Source organism: Garra rufa, chromosome 12 (genome assembly GCF_049309525.1).
Source record: "Garra rufa chromosome 12, GarRuf1.0, whole genome shotgun sequence".
Taxonomy (NCBI): domain Eukaryota; kingdom Metazoa; phylum Chordata; class Actinopteri; order Cypriniformes; family Cyprinidae; genus Garra; species Garra rufa.
The window spans coordinates 41,152,662-41,171,085 of record NC_133372.1 but is presented as its reverse complement, the minus strand read 5'-3'; the positions used below and the strand labels follow the sequence as shown (position 1 = coordinate 41,171,085).

The 18,424-nt window shown below is 30.9% G+C and overlaps 1 protein-coding gene across 1 annotated transcript in view; it reads left to right on the top strand.

The window, feature by feature from the left end:
- Positions 1 to 8,775: 8,775 nt before the first annotated feature.
- ripor3 (RIPOR family member 3) overlaps positions 8,776 to 18,424 on the top strand; it is a 50,615-nt gene continuing 40,966 nt past the window's right edge. Inside the window, exon 1 of the mRNA XM_073852586.1 lies at positions 8,776 to 9,006. The gene's annotated coding sequence lies outside the window, so the exon portion shown is untranslated. The remainder of the gene's footprint in view (positions 9,007 to 18,424) is intronic.

Here is an 18,424-nt window from a genome sequence, read left to right as displayed (position 1 = left end):
GACATTGCTTGAGGCAAGACAATGTGATGCTCTATAATTAGAAAGAAAAACAAAGTTTTGACACAAATCAAAATGTTATTAGTGGCAAAAATCCATAACATGACATAATTATCATCATAAACTAGATGAGACCCTTCAAATTGCTTGAGGTAAGACAGGCTTCAATCTACTTGTCACGCAATTTATATATTTTTTTTAACTGTATAGCTTTTTGACAAGAATGCGACATAAATAGTGATATAAATCCATACAAACACATACATTACAAAAGGTTTACAGTATAATCCAAATGGACCCCTTGATACTGAATTAACCCATTTCTTTCCTTAAGACAGGTGGCAATCTACCTGTGCTAATTGAATTAAATATAAAAACATTATGATGTCACAGTAATGCATGTTTATTTGTGATATAAATCTAAAATAAACACACAAATACATCATAAACCATTGGGACCCCAAATACTAACTAACCTATTGCGTGAAGTTTGACAGGTGTGAAACTAACTATCATGCATTATTACTGTATAAACACAAATGTAACAGCATTAGTTAAATAAATCCATATGAACATATTAATTTCAAAAGGGTTACATTATAAACCAGATGGGCCCCTTGATACTAACTAACCCATGACTGAGTTAAGACAGGTGTCAATATAGTTGAGGCATTTTCACTGTATAAAAAAAAGAAAAAGACTAAATTTGATACAGAAATGCTTTGTTTCTAGTGGCAAAAATCAATAAATGACAGGTTAATTTCAACAGGGATATAGCGCAAACCAGGAGTGGAAGTAAACCACATGAGTGCTAGAAGTTACATTGTTCCTAGTACTTGATAGCAGTCATGGGATGCTTTGTGCCTCAACAGATGCCAAACTTGCCTCATAAAACACTCTTATAAAAAGCCTAACATCGTGTCCCATATACATTAGCCCCTGTAGGGCGCTAGCCAGCGTGCTAACTGTAATGTCACGGCAACGGTGCTCTATATTTCAGGCGTTACACGCGTGAAGAGCCTCTCAAACTCCGCGGAGGGACCGTCAAACGCGACCTCACCTACCTGGACACGCCGGCTCCGGACATCAGCTAGCGTGAAAACCTACGCGTTCCTCTTTCCGCATTTATTTCCAAGGACACTAAACGCCATGACAGTTTAGAAAAATGCATAAAAAATTAGAGGGGGTGGGAGTCGGGGAAGGGAAAAAAAACTCAGAGCAATTTCTTTAATCCTAACGCACAAGAGCAGTTCATTCATGAGGGGATGCGAGAGTTTGACGCGTCCGCGCACCACCTACTCCATGCGGTTTTGCGCGCGACGCGTTAAAAATAAAAAGTTTAAAGATGTGCTTACCTAAAATGGCTACTGCGGCAGCCAAAATACAAACAGCTATTATTTGGTGAAGTTTAGCGCTGGCCGCCTGCAACAACAGCCTAACTTGCGTTTAGGCCCGTATTCTGCCGTTCGCCATTGGACGCGTCTGAGCGCAGCTGGGCCGCTGGAGCTTCCTATTGGCCGGCGAGCTGTCACGCAAGCGACGCTGCGCTAAGCTTGTGTGAGAGACACATATCGCCAGCGACCATTGTGTACTTTTAGCCCCTTGTGTGGATGTGGATGTTTTTGCTGCAATTCAAGAGGTTTTTCTGTTTCACTTCTCTGCCGATGACCGAAAGCTCGCGCTGAATTCATCCGCGTTTGTCGCCTCGCGTCCGGAGTGCAAAAGCTACGCTGTGGGTTTTATGTTTCTTCTCGCCGCATCCACCAATCATGATGCCTTTTACTCCATCATTACGGCGCCTGTGAGAGAGGAAAAAAAATGTAACATTCCACGTCTTTGCTCATGTTTCATATCCCGGATGTGAGAATAGCAGGGGTTATAATAAAGCGTGTGGGTGAAGCTGCATATGTCCTTGTAATGTGTTGGGTTTCCTGACGCTCTTTTGAGTAATGCGAAGCTGTCTTTGACTTATACAGAAATTCACGTTGTGCATCAAACAGTCTAGGATATGCCATTGCTGTAAATTGGGCGTACTTGCCTTGCACTAACCAAAAAGTACTATGGTACTACTATTGTTTTGACATAGCACCATTGTCATTGGTCAGAGACTTGTACTAGTTATACTTCAAGCACCGTGTACAGTAAATAGCATAGTGCAAGACTATGGTATCATATGGTACTTTGAAATATACCACGGTATATCTAATATAGCTATGTAATAACATGTGAAACACTGTACAGAACCCTGGTAGTACCATAGTACTTCTTGATACTTCTTTGTAAATGATGGCACCACCACAGTACAGTGTTTTATAAGGAATAACACAAAAGTGCATTTTTTAAAAGTTTCTTTTTTATTTTTAAAGAAATTAATACTTGTATTCAGCAAGGACACTTGCTTGATCAAATTGACAGTAAAGACTTTTATAATGTCATTTGAAATGTCCTTATGCATCCTGAAAAACATGCATCATGGTTTCTACAAAAATATTAAGCATCATAACATTGATATTAAGAAGAAATGTTTGTTGAGCAGCAAATCAGCTTATCAGAATGATGTCTGAAGGATGACACTGACTGGAGTAATGATGCTTTGCATCACAGAAATAAATTATATTTGATGATTTTTACTGGAATTTTAATCAAATAAATTGGTCAGCAAAAGAGAATTTTATATTTCTTCAAAAAAGTTTAACAAACATTTGAACAGCATATTTGTTTGCACTTTTGTTTGCATGTAGCTAATATAACTTAATAAAAAAACTTGCCCTTTTAGACTTATTCTATATTAATTTACTTACAGCTTGTATTAAAAAAACGAACTAACACTAGCTTCTCTGTTCTTATTTTATCTCTATATTTTTAGGCCTCTAACACTAGCTTGCTTTTTCTTTTTATTCTATCTATTTTCTTTTTATTTATTATATAATTTAAAATAAAACCTTGATAAATGTACTGCATTAGGCTAAATGAGACTTGTCATAGCACTTGCATGTTATTGCTCTTTTGTTGTTTTTGATTGCTTCCATTGTCCTCTTTTGTAAATCGCTTTGGATAAAAGCGTCTGATAAATGTCTAAATGTAAAATAACTTTTCACCTTCATTCTGTAGCCTCCTATTTAGTTTTTACATCGCAAAACACACACTAGTATTAAAAATCACATGGATTTTCTCTTAAAGTTGAGGATGACTTTGATTTGACTTAAAAGATTACTCCACTTCCAAAATAAAAATTTCCTGATAATTTACTCACCCACGTCATCCAAGATGTTCATGTCTTTCTTTCTTCAATTGCAAATAAATTACGTTTTTTGGAGAAAAACATTTTAGAATTTTTCTCCATTTAGTGAACTTTGATGGTGCTCAAAGTATTGAAGGTTAAAAATGCAGCTTCAAATGGCTCTAAATGATCCTAGCCAAGGGATAAGGGTCTTATCTACACTTTTTAACCACAAATGCTCATCTTGTCTAGCTCTGCGATGCGCTTGCGTACTCTGCACTCCGGTTAAGGTATGTTGAAAAACTCCCATCTTATTTTCTTCTCTAATTTCAAAATCATCCTACATCCCTGTTTTACCTTTTTTTTTTGTAAAGGGTGTTTGAAATTAGAGGGGAGTTTTTCGACATAGCCTAACTGTATTGAACCAGAGTGCACAGAGTACATATTGCAGAGCTAGATAAGACAAGCATTTGAGGTTAAAAAGTATATAAATTGTAATAAAAAAAAATAACCGATCATTTTGCTAGATAAGACCCTTATTCCTCCGTTGGGATCATGTAAAGCCTTTTGAAGCTGCACTGAAACTGCATTTAATGCATAACCTTCCAGCCGTTGAGCACCATTGAAGTCCACTATATGAAGAAAAATCCTGGAATGTTTTCCTCAAAAAACATAATTTCTTTGCAACTGCAGAAAGAAAGACATGAACATCTTGGATGAAGTGAGTAAATTATCAGGAAATTTTTATTTTGGAAGTGGAGTAATCCTTAAAAAAAAAAATCACATGGATTTTCTCTTAAAGTTAAGGATGACTTTCATTTGACTTGAAGTCTCATCACGGCCCTCAAATAAATTACTTTATTATGATCTGCCAATCCAGTAGTTGATGAGCATTAAACCTACTGCCAAAGTTTAGCATTATTCCAGATAAATCCCCATCTCACATACATCAAAATAAAATATTTACAATTTCAAAAGTTTGCAACTTTGCAAAACTTTCCAGAGGATGACAGAGAAACTGAATTTGGCATCTTCCGCTAAAGGTTTTTGGCAGTGGTTTTGGCTTGTAATCGTGTTCTTGCCGTGGCTGAGTTACATGTGGACTGCTGAGCCAAACAACCTTATTTATAAAACTCCGCCAAGAGCATTGTAGATAAACTCCGCTGAAATGACTCCGGGACTTTGAGGAGCACACTGTAAAGAGACCTTCAGCTCTTAGCAATTGTTAATTCATAAATAATTCATTTTCTCAACTTTTTTTTAAATGCAATTGACATTTTTGTGCTTGGCAGATGCGTTCTTACTACAGAATGTGCATATCTCATGCCACAACTTTTGCAAGTAGCTCAAGACAGAAGCTATTTTTGTCATAAATGAAGTGCACTTGCTAAATAAGTGAATGTAATGCATAACGCAACGGTATTTACAGTGTGTGCATTACAATCTTGACCTCTTGGCTTCTTTTTTGACTCATAATATCAGACATTTTTTATTGTCAACTGAATAAAAAGAATGTGAAGAAACTGAACAGCATGCAATATAGTCAAAGACAATCCATCAGAAGCAACCTGGGGTTACGTGTCTCATTCAAGGCTGCAAAAGTGATACTCATGGCTCACAGGATCAAAGCCCTGCGTTTCATCTCTAAAACATCACACTAGCCCCTATAAAGGAACCCTTCACTTTCACTGACATGAATGCACACATTAGCATAGATGTAGTTTTGTAATATCAGGGACAAATATAGGGAATACCTCTGTTGAGTCTGTTTTTAAGGGGTGGTGTTCATTCGGCGCTGCAGTGAGAGGATGTTCCCCTCGTGTGTGTTCACCTGCACACATCTCACTGTCACACTGATTGAGGTTCCTCACAGCAGCTGATTTCCAAACCATCTGCTGCATCCCTGCACATATGGTAAACTGACTTGAAGAGATGCAAAGAAAGAAAGAAAGAAAGAAATGCTGCATTACACAATTAATCACAAAGTGACAAGCAATGCGTTGAATTAAGCATGCAATTTTGAAACAGAATGACTTTTTTTGCAAAATATGTTCAAATAATCTTCTTTTTTTTTTTTGCAACTTCCAAAAATATATATATATTTTGAAGCTGTAGGTCAAGCTGCTGTCTATGTGTTCTCTGAACATGTCTAGCAAATGTCTACACCTTGACCCTGAACCACAAAACCAGTCATAAGTAGCAAAGGTGTAATTGTAGCAATAGCCAACAAAACATTGTATGGGTCAAAAGTATTGATTTTTCTTTCATGCCAAAAATCATATCATGTTACATGAAGATATTTAGTAAATTTCTTACTGTAAATATATCAAAACTTAATTTTTAAATAGTAATATGCATTGCTAAGAACTTTATTTGGACAACTTTAAAGGTGATTTTCTTAATATTTAGATTGTTTTACAGCCTCAGATTCCAGATTTTCAAATAGTTGTATGTATAAATGTATACATCTTGAATAAAAAAACTGACCCTTATGACTGGGTCCAGGGTCACATATATTCGTTAAAAATAGAGAAATACATAGAGAAAATATGATGAAGAAGGGTTAATGATGAGAAAAGATCCTGCAGGATTTGGGTGCAAAATACACTTGATTTAATGCAAAGAAATTCAGGCATTTTTTAAATGTGACTGAAGAGTTCAAATACTTTCGGGTCTAGATGCAGCTCTGTTCATGTTTATATGCATATTTTTTCAGCAGTAGGTAGGGAGGTTGAGAATGTGAAGGTAAGATGACGTACATGAAGGAAATTATCAGGGCATCTGTTTAGGAGCACATAACAAATCCCTAAAGCTCCCTGCCTCTCCTTTTCTCCCCTTCTGCTCCTTCCTTGGCTCTGAGCCCAGAGTATCTCTGGCAGGAGTTTAAGAAGTTCATCGCTTCAAGAATATTTAAACCATAAACACTCCTTCAGTTCATCTTACCATACTACAAACTACATTTTTCTCTTTCTTTATGTTTTCTCATGCCTAAAACTTTTATTCCACCACTTTGAAACATCTGGAACCAGACATAGGTGTAATAGTAGCGTATAACCAGCAGGGGGTAGATGTGGCATAATTTTAGCAAGAAGTTAGTTGTCAAACTTTTACTGCTGTGAATATATGTCAAGGCAGGTTTATTTTTTAAGTCACTTTCTATAAACAATCTTTAAGGTCTTGAGGTCTTAAATATTTCCACCATTAGGGAGAAAATATACAGTTCACTGAACTCACTTAGATCTTTTGTGACATGCATAATGGCATGATTTCACACATACTATCTAAAAGTACAAAAGCCATTTTCCACAACATTCATGTATGAAATTATGCATAGTTTGCTTTTAGCAATAAATAAATAAATAAACAAACAAACAAATTTGAAAAATAGGAAAGTGGAAAGAGACCCCTGCTGAAAAAAACAGCTAAAACCAGCCTAGGCTGGTTGGCTGGTATTGGCTGGTTTAAGCTGGAAGTAGCTGGTTTTAGCTGGTCTCCCAGCCTGGCCAGGCTGGTCAGGCTGGAAAAAAGGCCAAAACCCCTCTAAAACCAGCCTGCCGACCAGCTATGACCACCTAGGCTGGTTTTAGCTGTTTTTTCACCAGGGACATTAAGGAAAAAACAGTACAGAAAATCCTTGTTTTGGTTTTAAAAACAACAGTTGATAGCAATTTAATAGTAATTGCGTAAAAGTACAACATACATTTCAAAAGTTTGGGGTCAGTAAGATTTTGTTTTCCTTACTTTTTTTTAAGAAACTAATATTTAACTGTGTTGCATCAAAAGTGACAGTAAAGACATTTATAATAATATATTTTATGCATTTATAATAATACTTCTATTTCAAATAAATGCTGTTCTTTTGAACTTTATATTCATTAAAGAATTTTGAAAAAATGTATCAGTTTATATAAAGCACAATGATATAAAACAGTGAAAATATAAATCGACATTGACAATAAATAAATGTTTCATAAATGTTTTTGAAAATTAAACTTTGGAATCACATGAATAAATGACATTATAAAATATACAGTTGAAGTGAAAAGTTTACATATGCATGTTGTTGTTTATTTAGTACTGACCTGAATAAGATATTTCACATAAAAGATGGTTACATATAGTCCACAAGAAAAAATAATAGTTGAATTTATAAAAAATGCTCCTGTTCAAAGGTTCACATACACTTGATTCTTAATACTGTGTTGTTACCTGAATGATCCACAGCTGTTTTTTTTTTTTTTAATTTAGAGATGTAATTTTTTGTTTAGTTTTTGTTCATGAGTTCCTTGTTTGTCCTGAACAGTTAAGAACAACTGCCTGCTATTCTTCAGAAAAAATCCTTCAGGTCCCACAAATTCTTTGGTTTTTCAGCATTTGTGTGTATTTGAACCCTTTCCAACAATGACTGTATGATTTTGAGATCCATCTTTTCACACTGAGGACAACTGAGAGACTCATATGCAACTATTAAAGGTTCAAACACTCACTGATGCTCAAGAAGAAGAAAAAACCAATGCATTAGAGGGAGTAAAAACTTTTGAACAGAATGAAGATGTGCACATTTTTCTTATTTTGCTTAAATGTCATATTTTTTTATTTAGTACTGCTCTTCAGAAGCTACAGAAGATACTTACATGTTTCCCAGAAGACAAAACTTAAATTGACCCTAATCTTCAAATCATACAGTCATTGTTGGAAAGGCTTCAAATACACAAAAATGCTAAAAACCAAACAGTTTGTAGGACCTGAAGGATTTTTCTGAAGAACAGCGGGTAAACTTCAGGACAAACAAGGGACTCAAGAACAACTATCACTAAAGAAAAATAAAACAGCTGTTGATCATTCAGGTAACAACACAGTATTAAGAATCAAGTGTATGTGAACTTTTGAAAGTGGTCATTTTAAAACTATTATTTCCTCTTACGGGCTACATGTAAACATCTTTTATGTGAAAAATAATTAACATTTTGCAGATTCTGCAAGGTGTATGTAAACTTTTGACTTTAACTGTCATAAGAGAATAGCTCCACCAATCACTTTTGACTTGTATGAATGTTCACTTTTATCCAATGTTACAAAAATATGATCTTGAATTTTAGTTTGGAGGACAGAATTAAAAAATTCCAACAAACTGTTTGCCAGTATGCAAACCCCACTGCCCCATAAACAGGAATTATGCCTCTTTCAACACCAGACAGTGTTTGAAAATATGTGGAAAACAGTATAGTTTAATTCAGACGAGCCATTGGGGGTCTTGGCCAGGCGTCCCACAAGCATATTCACAGGATATTTAATGGACTTGTACAGTTTGCACGGAAACAGTTCCAAGTTTTTCAGTCCATCCGCTGTGCCAAATGTGCCGAGCGGCCAAGAAAATATGGAAGAATTCTGAATTTACAGCTTTGATGTGTTTCCTGCCTGGTGTGACAGAGGAGAGAAATGACAAGGGAGTGTGTGTGAGACTCTCCAACGAACAAAAATGGGAGGAGAAAAGGAGAGAGAGGGAGAAAAGTTAAAGCCAACGAGGGAGCATTGTGAGACCGGCTCAACTAGGAGAACGCTACAGTTGCGTTTGATGCATTCAGTCGCTTTGCTTTCGCTCTGTACAAGCGGCTTCTCAGAATCAGGTGTCATTTCTGGCTGTTGGAGAAACACACGCTATCAGGAGTCAACAGACATCTGCTGCTGCAACACACACGCATGCACGCTACAGCAGAGATGAGCACAAATGTGCATTCGCTTAGTTGTCAGACGTAACCCGGCTATGGAATAGAAGAGCTCTGAAGAAGGTAGGACAAACTATTATAACAACAGATGTTTCTGCATGTGCAGTTTTTCACTCTTCAGAACAGCTGAAAATTATAGAGTTTTTTCTAGCAGTGAGACAGTGGGAAAGTACTGTAGGCTGCTAAAATGTAATGATTTTGCATATTTACTAACTTTACTAATACATATCATGTGTTTGGTGCTGGACTGTTTGGCCAACCAAAGGAAACTTGTCTGAAAACAGTCATTTTTTTGAACACATGGACCTGGTTTTCTTTCTTAAGGCACATTCCTGGTGTTTTATGTCAATTATTTGTCTGTGTCAGTGCCATGTCAGCTATCAAAAGACACCTGGGTCAAGGCTATTAGAGTTGCCCTGTGTTTCTGTTTTGCTAAATTAACCCCAAAACAGACGTCTTTGTGTATAAGCGGTCATCTGTGGCGTTCGGACAGGGATGAGGTTCGCTGCACAGGTTGGCTGAAAAAAAAAAAAAAAAAAATCAGGCTATGAGTTGGACGCTCTTTTCTCTCAGTCTAGTGTGGCTGGTGTTTATTTTTGCAGCTGCTGGCACGTGTTCTTGGAAAAAGGGAAGTAATAATAGATTTCCAAGCTAGTGTGAAAGAGATACTGGGATGTATACAGGTGATTAGCCTTTGGAAGAATACAAAATTAACAGATACAGATTGATAGATGCCAAAAAATCATTACGATATTACGAAAGTTCATGTTCTATGAAGATATTTTGTAAATTTCCTACCGTAAATATATAAAAACTTGTTTTTTGATTAGTAATATGCAAGAACTTTAAAGGAGATTTTCTCATTATTTAGATTTTTTTGCACCCTCAGATACTAGATTTTCAAATATTGTTCTATCCTAACAAACCATACATCAATGCAAAGCTTATTTACATTTAAAAAATGGACACTTATGACTGGTTTTGTGGTCCTGTGTCACATAAAAGTTAAAATACACTGCTGTTGGAAAGTTTGGGATAAGTAAGATTTTTTATGTTTTTTAAATGAATCTCTTCTGCTCATCAAGGCTGCATTTGTTTGATCAAAAATACTGAACAAAAACTGTATTATGAAATATTATTACAATTTAAAATAATGAGTTTGTATTTTAATATACTTTTAAATGTAATTAATTTCTGCAATGAAAAGCTGCATTTTCAGCATCATTACTCAGTCTTCAGTGTCACATGATTTTTCAGAAATCATTCTAATATGCTGATTTATTATTAATGTTGGAAACAGTTGTGCTGCTTAATATTTTTTTGGACCCTGTGATACCTTTTTCAGGATTTTTTTGATGAATAAACTGTTTAAAAGTACAGAATTTATTTAAAATAGACATCTTTTCTAACAATATAATATAAAAAAAAAGAAAAAAGAAAAAACATCTGACCCTAAACCTTTGAAAAGCAGTATAAATTATTAAAAAAATAAGCATAAGCATAAAGTATAAATTATTCTATTTGAAATAAACGCTGCGCTTTTTAACATTCATTCATAAAAGGATCCTAAAAAAGTTTCATAGGTTCCAAAAAAATATTAAGCAGCACAACTGTTTCCAACATTGATAATAAATCAGCATATCAGAATTATTTCTGAAGGATCATGTGACACTGAAGACTGGAGTAATGACTTAAGAAAATTCAGCTTTGCATCACAGAATTAAAATATATTTTAAAATATATTAAAATAGAAAACCATTATTTTAAACATTCACAATATTACATTTTTTCTGTGTTTTAATTAAATATATGCAGCCTTGATGAGCATAAGAGACTTCTTTAATAACGATAAAAATCTTACTGATCCTTTTGAACTTTTGAACGGCAGTGTATGTGGATTATGACTCAAAACCTTAGTCTGTAACAAACAAAAGTGCACAAAAATTAAGTTGACTTCAGATTTATCTTGTGGCAATAGTTTCAAAACATGATGTATTTTAACATTTATTCTGCTGCAATGTCTAGCCCTATAGACTCCCATGGGAAGTGCATTACTGTAAACACGTTTTGTTTGTTTTTATGAACAGAGTGAAGAGTATGAATTACTTTCTGTAGTAACTGACAGCATGATATGCTGATGATAGGGTTTAACCTGCATTTAACCTGCAACACTTCTTTAAAGACAATGAAAGAGACCATGAGCGTTTCCATGAAGACAAATGATGTTTAATGCAGCTTTTTGTCATGCTTTAATTCAAACCAGTGGTTGTGGAAAAAACCTTCAGACAGGTTGCACTGCCCTCGAAGAATGAGTTCACAGAGCGGCTCTTCATGTTTTTCAATTTACACTCCTTCACAGTTCTGCTTAGCTCATCCCTTCATTCTCCTGACTTCCCCACCTCCCTGAAGCCCCTCTGTGGGAATCTGAAACTCAATTCCGCGTTACAAGACTGACCCGAAAACCGTGAGACTATGAAAATCGATCCATCCCAAAATGCAGATTCTCCCTCTCTCTCTTTCGATCTCCTTTGTTTCTTGTTCTTGTCTCCCTTCACTGGCTTTGATTCGTTTTGAATGGATACAACACCCTTAGAAGGAATCTGGGAATCAAGTATTCTAATTAAAAAACACCAGTTGCTTCATGTAAAGGCAAGTAAGTTGACAGCCATTGATGACCATGTTATATAGGATTGTCATGGTAAATTAAGAAACTTGTCTATGATTCGAAGACATGCTAGCTGTGCTCATGTTATATCAGAGAGTGTGGGCAGGTTTGCAATGGGTTACTTTAAATATGAAAATAAAACAAGGCAAAAACAAGTTACATCCTTTCACAGAGACATTTTATTGCATATATTATAAACAAGCATTTAAGGATAAACTCTATCTGAAAATAAACTATTTTTCAGATAAAGGGATACCAAATACATAATAACCTTTTTTGGTACCGTTTTGGTACAATAATAATAATAATAATAATAAAAACGATAATAATAATAATAATAAATCAAATATTAAAAAATATATTAATAAATATTTGACTCCTAATAATATTAATTCATTAATAATTCCACAAAAATATTAATCATTAAATAATTATAAAAAACTAATAATAAAAATATTAGTAGTAGTAGTAAATATTAAAAATATTTTTTATTTATAACAATGATAAATACAGTATGAATTAAATTAAATTAATACAAATATAATAAATAATAAAAAGTAACAATATTAAATATTTATAATTCATTAATAATTTAAATAATTAATAATTATACAAATAAAACGTTTATAATATTTATATATTATAATTATAAATCGTAATAATTAAAAATAATTAGAAAAAACTAATAATAACTATAATAACCAAAATATTTTGTTAATAATTATTAGTAGCATTAGTAGTCAAATAAAAACAACAAAAAATATTTTTAGATTTATAATTATGATAAATACAACATTAAATAAAATTAACAAATTATATAAATAATATAATACAATAAATAACAACAACAATAAATATTTATAGTTCACTAATAACTAAAGAATTAATTAATTTACAATTAATATTAATATAAACATTTAAAATTAATAATTTTACAAATAAAAATTATAATTTTTAATCATATAAAATAATTATTTAAAATAAAGTAATAACTATAATAAAATCAATTATTATTATTATTAGTAGTAGTAAAATAAAACAATTACATACTTTTTATTTATAATGATAAATACAATATAAATAAAAAATATAAATACCAATAGTAAATATTTAAAATAATTAATAATTATACAAATAAAAATAATAATTATTAATCATATAAAATAATTATTTTAAAAAACTAATAATAAAAATAACTATATAACTATGTAACTTTAACAAAACAATTATTAATATTATTATTATTATTAGTAGTAGTAGTAGTAGTAGTAGTAGTAATACAAAATAGTTACATAAAAATGTAAAATAAAATTCATAAAATATATGAATAATAAAATAAGTAATAATATAAATAACGACAATAGTAAATATTTATGAAAAATATTTTACTAATAATAATATTGATTCATTAATACCTGTAAAAAATAAATACTTATAATTTTATTTAATTATATAAAATAATTATTTTAAATTATTTCTAATAACAATACATTAAAAAATGTAATAATATTATTACAATTATTAAACAAATAATTGTCTGCTACTTATAATAATGATAATATCAATAATAATTAATGCAATTATTACTACTTATTAATTACTATTATATGATCTAATTAAATATCTATTAAATAATTTATAATATCATGGTACCTTTTTACAGTGGTATTTTGGGCTGTGACCCAAGCACAATATTAAAAAAATTAATGAGAGCATTGCTATGACAAATGCATGACTATTTGAGCTGTTTATAATTGCAAACATGGGAACCCTCAATGAACAAGAATCTAATTTTCTGTGGTTGATTAGTTGCATCTGTAAGAATGTGTGTTCTCAGAACAGCCATAACTGATTCTTCAACATCTGTGTGTGTGCTGGTGGGGCTTTCCCAAGAAGTGATCATCTCAAAACTCATGCTGTCTTCGGTGTCGCCCGTGAGAATTGAACACACCCGTTTAATCTAATTTGAGGCCTCAACATAAACCTTATAATTCAACAAATGCTCACTAAACCCATTGGCTCCCCTGTTCGACAAACAGAAACTATAATGGGAAAGATTCCCATTTCATTACTGGTCAAAACTCTTCCATCCTGTTTATAAATGGCCATATGTGTATATGCAGTCATCTCTCATACTATCTACACTCATGCACAGAGATGACAACTGCAAAAGTCAGCTGGTGGTCCGCTTCAGATAACACACGACCAGCCACAAAAACATGACTTACTATCCTGTCTGAAAGCTTTATCACTCATTTACCAGGTCAATCAGGAACTTATGGGGTTAGTTCAACAAAAAATTTTACTCTATGCATACACTGCTGCTCAAAAGTTTGGGATTAGTAAGTTTTTAATATATATATTAAATACATTAATATGTATTTTATTAATATATTACATATTAATATATTTTATTAATATATTACATATTACTAATCCCAAACTTTTGAGCAGCAGTTTTTACTCTACATTTGTGCAGTTTTCAGTGGGTTAGTGATATTTTTTAAATATATATAAATTAATAAATAAACATTTTTTAAAATGGGTTTTTATACAAAAACTGCTTTTTGTGTAAAATTCACTTTATAAAAGACCCACATTTCTAACTTTAATTCATGGGGATAACATGGATAATTTCACATGGTTTAGTGTAAGATTTTTGCCCATCTTTTGGAAAATCCAGTTTTAAAAGTAAAAAAAAAACAACTACAAATAACTTTTACTAGTAGGTGGCTGCAGAGCGCCACTATTTGCTATTTACTATTTTACCACCTGAAAGATATTTTTTCACAAGTTTTTTCAGTTGAATTCATATCTACAGTACAGACCAAAAGTTTGGACACACCTGAATGAGAAGGTGTGTCCAAACTTTTGGTCTGTACTGTATATATGCCCAGGTGAAAAAAAAATATACTTAAATGCAATTAAAATACACTTAAATACCCGCAAATACATTTTTAGTACATTGTTTTTTTTTTTGTGTTAAATAAAAATTTGATGGTTATACACTATAAATTTACTAATTAAAAGTATGTTTATACTTCAGTAGGACTTTAGTACACTTGACAAAAGTATACTAAATACCAGTAATACTTAAATATTTTTTTAGTGTACTACAATAAAGTACACTACAGAAAAAACATCCAAAAGAGTTTTATTAGTGTGTTTTTCAAAAGTGTGCTTTAAATGCTTTAAACATTAGTTGATTTTTAGTACACTCTTTACATACTAATCTTGAGTTTAAAATAAGTTAATATATAAAAAATCTATTAGTAATGTATTGTAGTAGAAGTACATTTTCCCAAAAGTTGTACTTAAGTACACTTAATATGAATGCATTATTATCACTAACACTTAAATTGATTTTGAGTGTGGTAATTTTAAGTTTACATTAAATTGATTTTATTAAAAATCTATTAGTAATGTATTGTAGTAGAAGTACATTTTCTCAAAAGTTGTACTTAAGTACACTTAATGTGAATGCATTATTATCACTAACACTTAAATTGATTTTGAGTGTGGTAATTTTAAGTTTACATTAAATTGATTTTATTAAAAATCTATTAGTAATGTACTGTAGTAGAAGTACATTTTCCCAAAAGTTGTACTTAAGTACACTTAATGTGAATGCATTATTATCACTAACACTTAAATTGATTTTGAGTGTGGTAATTTTAAGTTTACATTAAATTGATTTTATTAAAAATCTATTAGTAATGTACTGTAGTAGAAGTACATTTTCTCAAAAGTTGTACTTAAGTACACTTAATATGAATGCATTATTATCACTAACACTTAAATTGATTTTGAGTGTGGTAATTTTAAGTTTACATTAAATTGATTTTATTAAAAATCTATTAGTAATGTACTGTAGTAGAAGTACATTTTCCCAAAAGTTGTACCTAAGTACACTTAATGTGAATGCATTATTATCACTAACACTTAAATTGATTTTGAGTGTGGTAATTTTAAGTTTACATTAAATTGATTTTATTAAAAATCTATTAGTAATGTACTGTAGTAGAAGTACATTTTCTCAAAAGTTGTACTTAAGTACACTTAATATGAATGCATTATTATCACTAACACTTAAACTGATTTTGAGTGTGGTAATTCTCCCAGGTTAAAAAAAGTGCACTAAAATACACTTTATTTAAGTATACTTAGTACACTTTTCAGTAATGTACTAAAAGTACTCTATTTTCGCACACTAATTTTGTACTTATTGTACTAAAAAATAGTATTAAGTATATGTTAAGATAAACTTAATACCATCTAAGTGTACTCAACTGTGCTATTTTGAGACACCATGAAATTGAACTAAAATGTGCTTTTAACATACTATATCTGTATTTAAAAAAATATATTTAGTTACAACTAGAAATACACTTGAACCCTACTTTTGAACATTTATAAATATATTTATGACTCATTTAAAGTATAGCAATAATATATTAAAAGAATATACAAAGTGTGAAAAAAGTGTGCTAAAATACAATTTAAGTACACTTAGTGCACTTCCCTAATGTACTTAAAGTGCTCTATTTTCGGCCACTAATTTTGTACTCTATATACTAAAAGTTATTCTTAAGTATATGTTAAGATAAACTTAAGATCATCTAAGTGTACTCAACTGTGCTATTTTGAGACACCATGAAGATGAACTAAAATGTGCTTTTTACATACTATCTCAGCATTTCCAAAAAATGTATTTTGTTACCACTTCTAATAGGATTGAAACATATTTCATAAACCTATAAATATACTAATTATACATAAAAAATAAACTTACTGATTATTTAAAATACATGAATAATATATAACAAATGTATACAAAGCGTATTTATAATGTATTGCCCAGATATTTTTATCAATAAAAAATACATTTGTTGATTATTTAAAATACATAAATATATAACAAATGTATGCAAGGCGTATTTATAATGTATTTCCCACATATTTTTATTACAAAAAAAATACACTTGTTGATTATTTAAAATACATGAATAATATATAATAAATGTATACAAAGCATATTAATAATGTATTGCCCACATATGTTTAATAATAAAAAATACACTTCTTAATTATTTAAAATACATGAATAATATATGATAAATGTATACAAAGTGTATGTCACGCCCTTGGACTGTTTGTCTTGGTTTTTCCCAGTGTTTCCCCCATTGGACTGTCTGTTTGGTTTCTCCCATGCCCTTTTTTGGTCTTCCTGCTCATTAGTGTGATCCCCTCCACCTGTTGTTGTAATTATCTCCCCTTTATAAGTTTGTTTGATTTCCTTGTTTCTTTGTCCGGCTACAAGCGTTACACCTATGCTCCTTCGTTGTGTGCACGTCTTCTCCCGCCATTCCTGTCTATTGTTACTCTGCCTGAGGATTTATTGAAGACTTTTTATTGAAGACGTTATTTTTTGCTTTCCTACACGTTTCGTGACAACGTATTTATAATGTATTGCCCATACATTTTTATTCATTATAATACACTTATTAATTAATTCAAATATATCAATTATATATAATAAATTTATTCAAAGCGTAATTATAATGTCTTGCCCACATATTTTTATTAATAAAAAATACATTATAAATACGCTATGTATACATTTATTATATATTATTCATGTATTTTAAATAATCATCAAGTGTATTTTTTATTAATAAAAATATTTGGGCAATACATTATAAATACGCTTTGTATACATTTGTCATATATTATTCATGTATTTTAAATAATCATCAAGTGTATTTTTTATTAATAAAAATATTTGGGCAATACATTATAAATACGCTTTGTATACATTTGTCATATATTATTCATGTATTTTAAATAATCATCAAGTGTATTTTTTATTAATAAAAATATTTGGGCAATACATTATAAATACGCTTTGTATACATTTGTCATATATTATTCATGTATTTTAAATAATCATCAAGTGTATTTTTTATTAATAAAAATATTTGGGCAATACATTATAAATACGCTTTGTATACATTTATTATATATTATTCATGTATTTTAAATAATCATCAAGTGTATTTTTTATTAATAAAAATATTTGGGCAATACATTATAAATACGCTTTGTATACATTTGTCATATATTATTCATGTATTTTAAATAATCATCAAGTGTATTTTTTATTAATAAAAATATTTGGGCAATACATTATAAATACGCTTTGTATACATTTGTCATATATTATTCATGTATTTTAAATAATCATCAAGTGTATTTTTTATTAATAAAAATATTTGGGCAATACATTATAAATACGCTTTGTATACATTTGTCATATATTGTTATTGTATTTTAAATAATCAGTAAGTTTATTTTTTATGTATAATAAGTATATTTAAAGGTTTATGAAATATGTTTCAAATGTATTATAAGTGGTAACAAAATACATTTTTGGAAATGCTGAGATAGTATGTTAAAAGCACGTTTTAGTTCATCTTCATGGTGTCTCAAAATAGCACAGTTGAGTACACTTAGATGATCTTAAGTTTATCTTAAGGAGTACTTAAGAATAACTTTTAGTATATTAAGTACAAAATCAGTGCCCGAAAATAGAGCACTTTAAGTACATTAGGGAAGTGCACTAAGTGTACTTAAATTGTATTTTAGCACACTTTTTTCACATTTTGAATATTCTTTTAATATATTACTATTATACTTTAAATTAGTCTTAAATATATTTATAAATGTTTAAAAATAGGGTTCAAGTGTATTTCTAGTTTTAACTAAATATATTTTTTAAAATACAGATATAGTATGTTAAAAGCACATTTTAGTTCA